This window comes from Rhamphochromis longiceps, linkage group LG18, assembly GCF_057381845.1.
Source record: "Rhamphochromis longiceps isolate RC_006_pf linkage group LG18, R_longiceps_female_GT1.1, whole genome shotgun sequence".
NCBI lineage: Eukaryota > Metazoa > Chordata > Actinopteri > Cichliformes > Cichlidae > Rhamphochromis > Rhamphochromis longiceps.
Window position 1 is genome coordinate 34,339,053 of NC_140574.1, and position 12,058 is coordinate 34,351,110.

At 41.8% G+C, this 12,058-nt stretch overlaps 1 protein-coding gene across 1 annotated transcript in view; it reads left to right on the forward strand.

The window, feature by feature from the left end:
* astn1 (astrotactin 1) overlaps nucleotides 1-12,058 on the forward strand; it is a 481,448-nt gene that overhangs the window by 199,935 nt on the left and 269,455 nt on the right. The window lies entirely within an intron of this gene.

The following is a 12,058-nucleotide window of genomic DNA, read 5'->3' on the forward strand; positions in this document are numbered from 1 at the left end:
AAACCTGGCCCCACCTTATCATGCGAATTCCTGAGGTCAGATGGCCCAGGATGTGAGTGGGCGTTAAGGCGTCTGGGAAGGGATCTCAAAACTGGAATATAGATGGCAGAGAGTTGGTGTCGTAAACCACCGCCTCTGTTCAAAGATGGTCGCTCACAGTGGACATAGATGGCTTCTTTCACTCCTCTTTCAAACCATCTGTCCTCTCTGTCCAAAATGTGAACATTGGCATCCTCAAAGAGTGTCCTTTATCCTTAAGATGCAGATGGACTGCTGAGTCTTGTCCTGTGGAGGTGGCTCTTCTGTGTTGTGCCATGCGCTTGTGAAGTGGCTGTTTGGTCTCTCCAATGTAGAGGTCTGAGCATTCCTCGCTACACTGTACAGCAAACACCACATTGTTAAGTCTGTGTTTTGGCGTTTTGTCTTTCGGGTGAACCAGTTTCTGTCTGAGCGTGTTGCTGGGTCTGAAGTACACTGGGATGTCATGCTTGGAGAAAACTCTCCTGAGTTTTTCCTGATACACCGGCTACATAGGGGATGACAATGTTGTTGCGTCTGTCTTTCTAATCCTCCCTCGCTGGTGTCTGGTCTTCTTTTCTGTGCCTCTTTGCTGACTTTAAGAACGCCCATTTAGGATAGCCGCACGTTTTGAGTGCTTCCTTTACATGTGTGTGTTCCTTCTTTTTTCCTTCAGGCTTAGAGGGAACATGTTCTGCCCGGTGGTGTAGGGTCCTGATTACTCCAAGTTTGTGTTCCAGAGGGTGATGGGAGTCAAAGAGGAGGTACTGGTCCGTGTGTGTGGGCTTCCGATAAACTTCGATGTTGAGTTTGCCGTTCTCTTCAATGTGCACAGTGCAGTCCAGGAAAGGCAAACAGTTGTCCTTTGTGTCTTCCCTGGTGAACTTGATGTTTTTATCCACAGAGTTAATGTGCGCAGTGAAGGATTCCACTTCTTGTGTCTTGATTTTGACCCAGGTGTCGTCCACATATCTGTACCCGTGGCTGGGTACTCTTCCTTTGAAAGAGCCAAGAGCCTTCCTTTCCACTTCCTCCATGTAAAGGTTGGCTACAATAGGTGACACGGGGGAGCCCATGGCACAGCCATGTTTGCACACTGTTAGACCTCTGCCTCACCACTACATATTTCAAATACAACGAAGGCTTTTACAGACAAAAACATGGCTGTGCCATGGGCTCCCCCGTGTCACCTATTGTAGCCAACCTTTACATGGAGGAAGTGGAAAGGAAGGCTCTTGGCTCTTTCAAAGGAAGAGTACCCAGCCACTGGTACAGATATGTGGACGACACCTGGGTCAAAATCAAGACACAAGAAGTGGAATCCTTCACTGCGCACATTAACTCTGTGGATAAAAACATCAAGTTCACCAGGGAAGACACAAAGGACAACTGTCTGCCTTTCCTGGACTGCGCTGTGCACATTGAAGAGAACGGCAAACTCAACATCGAAGTTTACCGGAAGCCCACACACACGGACCAGTACCTCCTCTTTGACTCCCATCACCCTCTGGAACACAAACTTGGAGTAATTAGGACCCTACACCACCGGGCAGAACATGTTCCCTCTAAGCCTGAAGGAAAAAAGAAGGAACAAACACATGTAAAGGAAGCACTCAAAACGTGCGGCTATCCTAAATGGGCGTTCTTAAAGTCAGCAAAGAGGCACAGAAAAGAAGACCAGACACCAGCGAGGGAGGATTAGAAAGACAGACGCAACAACATTGTCATCCCCTATGTAGCCGGTGTATCAGAGAAACTCAGGAGAGTTTTCTCCAAGCATGACATCCCAGTGTATTTCAGACCCAGCAACACACTCAGACAGAAACTGGTTCACCCGAAAGACAAAACTCCAAAACACAGACTTAACAATGTGGTGTTTGCTGTACAGTGTAGCGAGGAATGCTCAGACCTCTACATTGGAGAGACCAAACAGCCACTTCACAAGCGCATGGCACAACATAGAAGAGCCACCTCCACAGGACAAGACTCAGCAGTCCATCTGCATCTAAAGGTCAAAGGTCACTCTTTCGAGGATGCCAATGTTCACATTTTGGACAGAGAGGACAGATGGTTTGAAAGAGGAGTGAAAGAAGCCATCTATGTCCACTGTGAGCGACCATCTTTGAACAGAGGCGGGGTTTACGACACCAACTCTCTGTCATCTATAATCCAGTTTTAAGATCCCTTCCCAGACGCCTTAACGCCCACTCACATCCTGGGCCATCTGACCTCAGGAATTCGCATGATAAGGTGGGGCCAGGTTTCACAATGAACACACCCAAAACTCTGGCTGATTGGGACCCACGCCCAGTTTCCCACCTTGACTCAGGCGATTAGAGGATCATCAGGGGGTCCTTTTGTCCCTCTGTGGGGGGACACTCCCACTAGGTTTATATCTGGGACTCTCCACCATTTGACCTTAGAACTGAAGAAGCTTCTCGGATGAGAGGTGAAACGTCTTCAAGCAACTTAAAGAAGTCCAGACGCTTTTCTTTGCAAGCTCCTTTGACTACGATGACCTGGATGACTGAGAACCTTCACAGACTTCTTGAACATGCTGTTGCACTCTTTTGAACTGTGTTCAAACGTGTTTGATTATAAATTTGTCAATATGTCATGTTCATATTGATTAGCTGGCGTCATAATTAAAATGACTGGATGAAAAATCAGTAAGAATTTTGGAAATACTTTATTATTTATATGTGTTTGCATTGTTTTGAGATGTTATTCCCAAAAACGTATGTATTTCTATGTGTGTTGTATGAGAGCCAATCAGCTGTCATTGTAATTGTCACTGTATCAATGATATTAGGAAGTCATATTCAGAAAGACGCTATATTTTTCCTTTCATTTGTTGATGGTGAGTTTCACCTCCCTGTCTGAACAAAAATAAGTCCACTGCAGGGTATAACTTGGCATTTAATCACACATTTACTTATAACCGTTTCATTCATGTTAATGGTTCCAATAATTGAGGCTTACATTCAGTTTATATTTCAAAAGCAGGCAGCTGTCTCTATAAATATATGACATGTCCTTTGTGGTGGAATTAAGGCACGACAGGACCACAGATCCATGTTTTGAGCCATCTTTATTTAATATTTGCATCACACCACCACAACCCCACACCAACCCCTGAGTCCCCGTGTTTTAACACGGCGGGCGTGATTGCGGATGTCGTGCAGGTGCGTCCGCACGGCACCGCAGACCACGCCCCACCACGTCCTTGTTCAACGTTACCAGTGTGACTTTTTTGGTTTTTAAATCCAGTGTGTTTGTTACATAACGCAGAACTATTTCAGCAGAAGCTCTTAATAAAATCAGGATAATTAACTGTGTTTTAACCTGTTTGTTTTGCTTTTCTGGTGAGAATTTAAACAAGGTAAGCCATTCCAATGACTTAATAAAGCGATGGTGTTCTGACCGTAACATCACTTACGTCAGATAACCGTTTTAATTGTCTGTCGTCTGTCGTTCTAATTAGATAAGTGTGTTTGGATCCATTGTCAGTGCCAATTAAAAGATTATAATCTGATCTGAATCTGGAAAACTGTAATCCAACAGAAAAGCTGAAACTTTTAGGACTTCCTTCCCATCAAACACCACCTTGTTTTACAGAGAGAGATCTCGTGATCGTATTGTTCCATGTTTAATGCCTGGAGGGGATGACTCCTTTTTAATGTTGAGCACCAGAAACATTGCACATGGGATGTAATGAAACATGTAAAAGAGTTTAGGGAAAGTCATGAGTCTTACAAGTGTATCATTTGATGTGTTAGTTTTTGAGACCATCATTTTATTCCCCGATGAAAAACCTAAACAAATTGCATGTTTCGTTAATTAATTGAGAATTTTTCTTTAAAATAGTCTCCGCATGAAAGCTCGTAGCATGTTCCACTGTTGTACAACAAAATTGTGTAATACTGAAACCGTTTCCTGAAATAAAAAAGCCTTTAACATTTCTCCTGTGCTATCCTCACCCTAAATTCAGTTTGGCAGACATAGTTGGGCGAAAGCATTTCAGATAGTTGTAATCAGATCGTTCTTTCTTTAATCTAAATGTTTGTCCTGTCTGCATTAAATTGGTTTTGACATCCAAACGCCCAAATATTTCCTCCCAAATGGACATTATGATGATCATTCTTTCCAGCGCTTTGATACTTTGGGATATAATGAATGTTGTAGTAGCCTCAAAGACTCACCAACAAAGCTTTGAACCTTTTTTTCTTTTCTTGTGGGATGTTTAATGGTAAACACAGTAGTGTCACCCACAGATTTTGGGTGTGATTTGACTTTAATTAGGGTTCTAAAATATCCTAGCATTCGAACTTGCAGTTAGTTTCATCATCTGCTGAAGCTCTCTTCAATAGGTTCCCTCTGAATAAATGACAATAAAGCAGTGGGCAATTATAATGGAAAAATTGGTTTGTAAGATAACATTAAGTTGAGTGTGAAAGGGAAGGAAACTCGCTTCCTTTTCTACCAGGGAATTTAGAGGGGAGTTAGGGAAGTTGAAAACTAAATATTTCTTTTAGTTCCACAGAAGTCATCAGTTTCCCTGCTAAGCCAAGGTTCATGGCAAGGCTATTACACCAGTTCTTCTTTATCACCAGCAGCACTATTCCTCTGAAAAAATAGCTACTGATTTAGATTCTGTGAGGAAAAGCAGCAGTCCACTCTGCTTTGTTCTTCATCCTCAACCATCTCAAGTAGTTACACTTGTGCCCCTCTACTGGATGATCTGCTCATTGACCTTGCAAGAGGTTTACCGGCAAAAATAATAAATAAATAAATAAATCGTAGTTACTCCGAGTGCTCTGAGCAAGGTTAAAGCAATGAATTCATGGTGTGTCTTATCTCACAAGTCTGCTATTTTGCATAACAACTGTGCTGTAAAAACTCATTGCTTTTCTCATGATGATTACACAGAATGAATTAAACATGCAGGTGTTTGTAATTCATGAAAGAAGATATCTCTTTATGAGAAAAATGAGAGCAGAGTGTCAGAACATGTCTCGCAAAGCAGACTGTTGAAGCACTGCTCTGACAGTTCCTCGTTTTCCTGCCAGACTGAAATGTGATCTAAAGAAATGTGATAACCTAATCAGTTATAATGAGAGTGAATGGAACATTCCTGACATCGAGGCATCGCTAATTGGATGTTGAAGTGTTAGTTTGTTTGAAGTTAGCATTTCGTGCGCTTTTTAAAACAGTATTGATTCTTCAGAAGGATATTATAATAAATCCTTTAATTAAACAAACAGTCTCACTAAGATTGGGAACAATGTCCAAACAAAGCAAAGAAAAATACAGACAGGCACATTATACAGTACATGTTCAATAATCAGAGGTGGTAAAAGTACAGACATTTTTTAATTAAGTAGAAGTACAAATACCTGTTTTTAAAAATACTCCAAGTGAAGTTGAAGTACTAAATCTACTTCTTTATGCAAGTAAAAGTAAAAAAAACTACAGGCTTAGTTTTGTATCACAGTATGAAATTACATAATTTATCAAAACACATCTTGTGGAAATTCAGTATGTGATTATAAATGACAACAGTAGAAGTAAGCTTTAAATTTGCAGTTTATTGAGCGTCCTTTACCTTTTAATCTAACCTCTCTTCTTCCTTCTGTCCTCTCTGCCTCACGTCTTTCTCCATCTCTGAGTAAAGTTCTCACTGTGTCCAGCAGCTGGACCTTTAGCCGACCACACATGGCGCAAAAATAGTTTGTGTGCTGATGTTTGTTGGGCGAATAGAAACGTTGCATTTCTATATACCTGCCAATTTAAAAAGTGTCACTCTGTTTTATACTCACTCCTTTTCAGTCGCAATAGCTAGATGCTGAAGTACCGCGACACATGCACTCCTACTGTAACCTCCGAGTAGAAACGCGAGAAACCTAAAGTAACGAGCCTGTTTTAAAAATGTGAAGTTTCATTGTTTATGTGGCTTGGTTGATTTATCGATAGCAAAGACATTTTTCAGTTCAGTATGAACAAAAATGTCCACACTTACATAATAATTAATTTAATTATATGTAAATGTATTATGTTATGTAAAAGAGTGTAGTGAAAATACAATTGAATTCATTTGTATGCATTCAGTTTATACCAATTACATATTTCAGCTGCATTTTACTTTGTTTATTTCTTCATGTTTATTAAAAGTGAAGAATTTATTTATTTATTGTGCAGTTAGTGTTAAAAAAGTCCTCCAACCTTACATTGCAGACGCTGTCTTTAATGTAATCAAAGAGCAGAGGTAAGCAAGGAATCTGTAGAGGAGAGCTTTCTAAATTTGTATCATGTTCTGTGTTCAGGACGATTTCACTTTTTCATATAATGGTGAGTAAGAAAGAAACACCTGTGGTAAGCTCTTATGAGTCAAGAGGCTTCATTATGGTCGTATTGTAAAGATATGACTATAATGAAGCTTAGTCAAAACTGTGGATTGTACAGTGATCGTACAACTAATGAATGAGAAACAGGATCTGTTTCTATACAAACATCCAATGTGTGTCTTTCATTTTCTTCATAGGTGTTAGGGTTAGGTGGTAAGTGAATATGGACCATATGATGGTTTTTGTGAAGCTGTTAATACAATGCACATAGTTTTGGACTTGTGATTGTCTTAGAACCATTTAAAGGACTGCTCATCTACTAAAATGTCATTATCCACTGAATCATATGAGGTCTATGAAAAGTACAGTGCATTACTGGTAATTATGGAGAGCTGCAGTAATATAATTAAGCATATATGCTACAGCTCTGCTGGGAAAATATCTAAATTCTGACTGCTCTGGTTGTAAAATGTTATTTGATCCCAAATACAGTTTTAGATAATAATTTATTAGGGATTTTTGCTAGGTAAGGCCATTTTAAAAGGGATGGTAATTATTTAAGTCACTAGGATCGCCACCTCTGTGGAAGGGAACGCTAGATTAGATCGTCCTCACCCTAAAAAAATGTCCAGTTGTCCTTACAGCTTATCGATGTGGAATATTTGGTGCAGAACAAGCTGCCAGTCATATAAAAGATTGCTGACAGATCATTGACAGATGATATACCTATGGTGGGATGCCTGGGGAATGGAAGTGTACTGGTACTGATTTTCCAGAACAAGGCTGATATGCACAGTTGTAGTAACTAGAGAGGAATAAGTGAGCCACACCATGAGGCTGTGGGAAAGAGATGAAGCTGGGTTAAGAAGCAGGAGTATGGCTTCATGCTGAGGAAGAGGAGCTTTGCTGGAGAAGTACAGAGAAGGTCAGAAGCTACACTGTGTCTTTGTGGAGCCAGAGAAAGCATATGATAAGGTGCCAAGAGAGGAACTGTAGGACTGCATGAGGAAGTCAGGAGGAGCGATGAAGTATGTGAAGGTGGAGGACAATAACACAGCGATGAGGGGTGTGGTATGAGAGACAAAGGTTTCAAGCTGGCTGTGGGATTACATCAGGGTACAGCTCTGAACCACACCGTAAAAAAAAAATCCTAAAGAAACAGTAATATCCCGGCAGCTGGGGCGCCAGAATAATACCAGAAAATAGCTTTCACATGAAATACAGTTATTTTCAGTAATGACAATACAGTTTGTTGCCCTACTTTTACATGGGATTTTGCCTTTTTCAAGTGCTTTTAACTCATTCACTGCCATTGACGTCTATAGCCGTCAATTGCAGTGAATGAGTCAATGGGTTTAACTCATTCACTGCCAATGGCTGGCAGTGAATGAGTTAAACATTAAATTAGGAACATTTTAATGTGATTAAACAATGAAATTACCTATAAACAAGGTCAATGAATGCGGCAATATGAATAATAATACTTAAATGTACAGAAATATACAGTTAACAGTTGGTTTAAATAATAATGGATTGCATTCATGCAGCGCTTTTTGAGACCCTCAAAGCGCTTTACAATTCCCCTCTGGCCATCACCAGCAGGTGAAGTGTCTTGCCCAAGGACACAACGACCGAGAGTGTCTGAGCCGGGGCTCGAACCGGCAACCTTCTGATTACAATGCGAACCGCCAACTCTTGAGCCACGATCGCCCTAAATAACATTAATAATAATAATTATGTGATGTAAAAAAAGTTTATAAGAATCATTTCATATATTTTTCCATAGCATAACATTTGAATTCAACAGTTCAATCTTTCAAATAGAGCAGTAGAGAGTAGTGAAGAAGAGAGGGCAGACAGGGTGGAGTAGGTGAGAGGAGGGTCAGGGGTGATTTATGACAGAACAAACAGATTTACAGCAAAGGATGCTGAATGCTTGCTATCATGTATGACTTGGGGAAGGTGGTGGTTATAACAAAAAGACTGGAGGTGGAGATGCAGAGGGTCAGTGTGATGGAAGACAATGCTGGGGAAAGGGTGAGAAGGAGGCAACCCATAAAGGGAGCAGCCAGAAGAAGAAGATGGATGGTTATTGCAGCATGGTTAGTGATGTGAGCTCTGGCAATGAAAAAGGTACTATAACAGAGTTTTATTATTTAAAACAAAGTTCGGTTAAAAAAATCCTCATTAAAATCTTTAAATTCCTTTCCTTTATGAAATATCGTTGCTCTGGAAACTGCCTTTCTTACACATTTTGTTGGGCAGTAGCTCCTCATATCTTGAGGAAAAATTGGAGTAGTATTCAATTCAATTCATTGTTATTTGTACAGCACCAAATCACAACAACAGTTGCCTCAAGGTGCTTTATATTGTAAGGTAGCCTACCCTAACCCAGGCTCCGGGAGGGGCGGGGCCATCTGCTGCGACCGGTTGGCATGAGAGAAGGAAGACAGGATAAAGACATGCTGTGGAAGAGATCCAAAGATTACTAACAAGTATGATTCAATGCAGAGAGGCCTATTAAACATATTCAGTCAATGCATCATGGGAATCCCTCAGCAGTCCAGTTATGCTATTGCAGCATAACTAAGGGAGGATTCAGGGTCACCTGGTCCAGCCCTAACTATATGCTTTAGCAAAAAGGAAAGTTTGAAGCCTAATCTTGAAAGTAGAGATAGTGTCTGTCTCCCGAATCCAAACTGGAAGCTGGTTCCACAGAAGAGGGGCCTGAAAACTGAAGGCTCTGCCTCCCATTCTACTTTTAAATACTCTAGGAACAACAAGTAGGCCTGCAGAGCGAGAGCGAAGTGCTCTAATAGGGTGATATGGTACTACAAGGTCATTAAAACAAGAGTAGTAGACACTTAAATGCAATATTTCTTTAAAAGTTAGGCATAGTAGGTTTGTACTGTTTAGTCATGTTGGACTAGAGCTCAGTTGCTCAATTGATGCAAAGTTTGTGTAGTGCATCCAAGCTGTCAGAGAACCAGTCTAAGTTTAAGTCACGCAAAAAACCAACCTCAGAGATAACATGTGATGGAATTCATTTGGCAGCTGTTTCCAGGAAGCGTCCTAGAAAAGTGGCAGTTTGGCATTGTTATAAATTCAGTTCAGTCCTGAGCCAAAGTAACTTTATACATGTGTATGAAAGTAACTTTACCATTCATTAAAGAAAGTTAATTTAGAGTTGTAAAAACGCAGAACAGATGGCAGACAACCCAGCACTCACCCCCATCATCACTAAGTGCTTAGAGCAGCTGGTCCTAGCACACTTCAAATCCTGTCTCCCCCCCACCCTGGACCCCCACCAATTCGCATACCGCCAGAACAGGAGCACAGAGGATGCAGTCTCCATCGCACTGCACTCTGTCCTCTCACACCTGGACAACAACACCACCTACGCCAGAATGCTGTTTATAGACTTCAGTTCAGCATTCAATACAATCCACCCCTCACAACTCATCAGGAAACTGACAGACCTGGGTATCAGCTCCCTCATCTGCAAATGGTTACTGGACTTCCTGACCAACCGCCCCCAACATGTCCGGCTGGATAACCGCTGCTCATCTACCATCACAATGAACACCGGTGTACCACAAGGCTGTGTGATGAGCCCTTTCTTCTACTCCCTCTTCACCCACGACTGCAGGCCTGCTGATGGTTCCAACACCATCATTAAGTTTGCAGATGACACCACGGTGATTGGCCTCATCAGTGACAACGATGAGGGAGGGAGGAGGTGGATCGTCTGGCTGAGTGGTGCGACACAAACAACCTGCTGCTTAACACTGAGAAGACCAAGGAGCTCATCGTGGACTCCAGGAGGAATGCTGACCCACATCCACCCATCCACATTAAGGGGACGGCTGTGGAGCGTGTGAGCAGCTTCAAGTTCCTGGGAGTCCACATCTCCGAGGATCTCACCTGGACGACCAACTGCTCCAAGCTGGTCAAGAAGGCTCACCAGCGCCTCTTCTTCTTGAGGACTCTGAGGAAGAACCACCTGTCCTCAGACATCCTGGTGAACTTCTATCGCTGCACCATCGAGAGCATCCTGACCAACTGTATAACAGTCTGGTACGGGAACTGCTCTGCCTCGGACCGGAAGGCGTTGCAGAGGGTCGTGAAAACTGCCCAGCGCATCGCCGGAGCACCACTTCCTGCCATAAAAGACATCTACAGGAAGCGGTGTCTGAAAAGGGCTGGGAAAATCATCAAAGACCCCAGTCACCCATCACATGGACTCTTCACCCTCCTGCCCTCTGGGAGGCGCTACAGGAGACCACCAGGTACCGGAACAGCTTCTTCCCCACAGCTGTCAGACTCCTGAACTCTGCCTCCTGACATCTGACCCACATTAACACATGGACTGAACACACACACCCACAATGGACAACTGTACCCTCAAACACACAATAATAACATGGACTGAACCACCACTCACAACCACTAGCACTTTATATAGCCTCTGTAGGAATTATATCTCACTTATCTTAACTGCACTACTGTATAGCTCTGTGTAAATAATCATTCTGTACATTCGATAATCTTTAATCCTACAACTGTTTACAACTTGCATAGTTCCCATCTCTGTATAGCTGTATATCCCAGATTCTGTAAAGTTATTTATTTCATATTCTGTATAGTTTTTCATATTTATATCCTGTTCATATCCTGTACATAGCTTGTACTCACTACAGCCTGTACATACTTATAGTTATAGAATATTCACAACATACTTCATACCGTGTACATTATAACATACCATAATAGACCCATTTCTGTAATATACTTACATATCTATATTATTGCTAATATATATTGTAATATATCTATATCACTAAGGCTACGTTCACACTGCAGGTCTTAATGCTCAATTCCGATTTTTTTTGTCTGCTCGTTCACACTACAAATAAAATGCGACAGCAAACGCGCTCTAGTGTGAACGCTCAAAGCGGCCCGCATGCGCAAAAGAAGACGTCACACACAACGCGCTCTGTTTAGACCCAGAGCAAACAGTATTGTTTGACTGATAGCCCTTAATGTAAAGACTTCGGACTTCATGTTTCCCGATTTTTGCTTTAAGTCATTTTGTTATTTACATAATAATGTAGATAACCTAATAATGATCCTTATTGCTGTTTTAGAGGAGCGCTGCTTCAAAGGATAGTTGCAGATTTCTGTCAGAACCTGCAGGTTATGCAGTACAAATAAAATGTTAACGTTTCTCCAACGTTGTCTTCCCAGCAGTTTCACCGGATGGCCAGGAAGCGTTCACGATGTCTTCTCTGGCGCTGATAATTGGCGTCTGTCTTGTGTCAGTGACGTAAAAGACGGATTTAATGCGACTTGACCGTTCACACAGCAGTCGCTTTCTGAGACATCGGATATGTATCGGATTCAGTACCACATACGAAAGTGACCCAGATCGGATTTGAAAATATCGGATTTGTGCTGTTCACACTGTCACACCATGATCGGATATGGGTCGCATAGGGTCAAAAAAATCGGAATTGATGCGCTTTCGCCTGCAGTGTGAACGTAGCCTAAAGCACTTCTGGATGGATGCAAACTGCATTTCGTTGCCCTGTACCTGCATGTGGAATGACAATAAAGTTGAATTCTATTATATTCTATTCTAAAGGTTGTGCCAGGAAATGCATCCAGTATAAAAAATTTCACTTTCAGGGGGATGA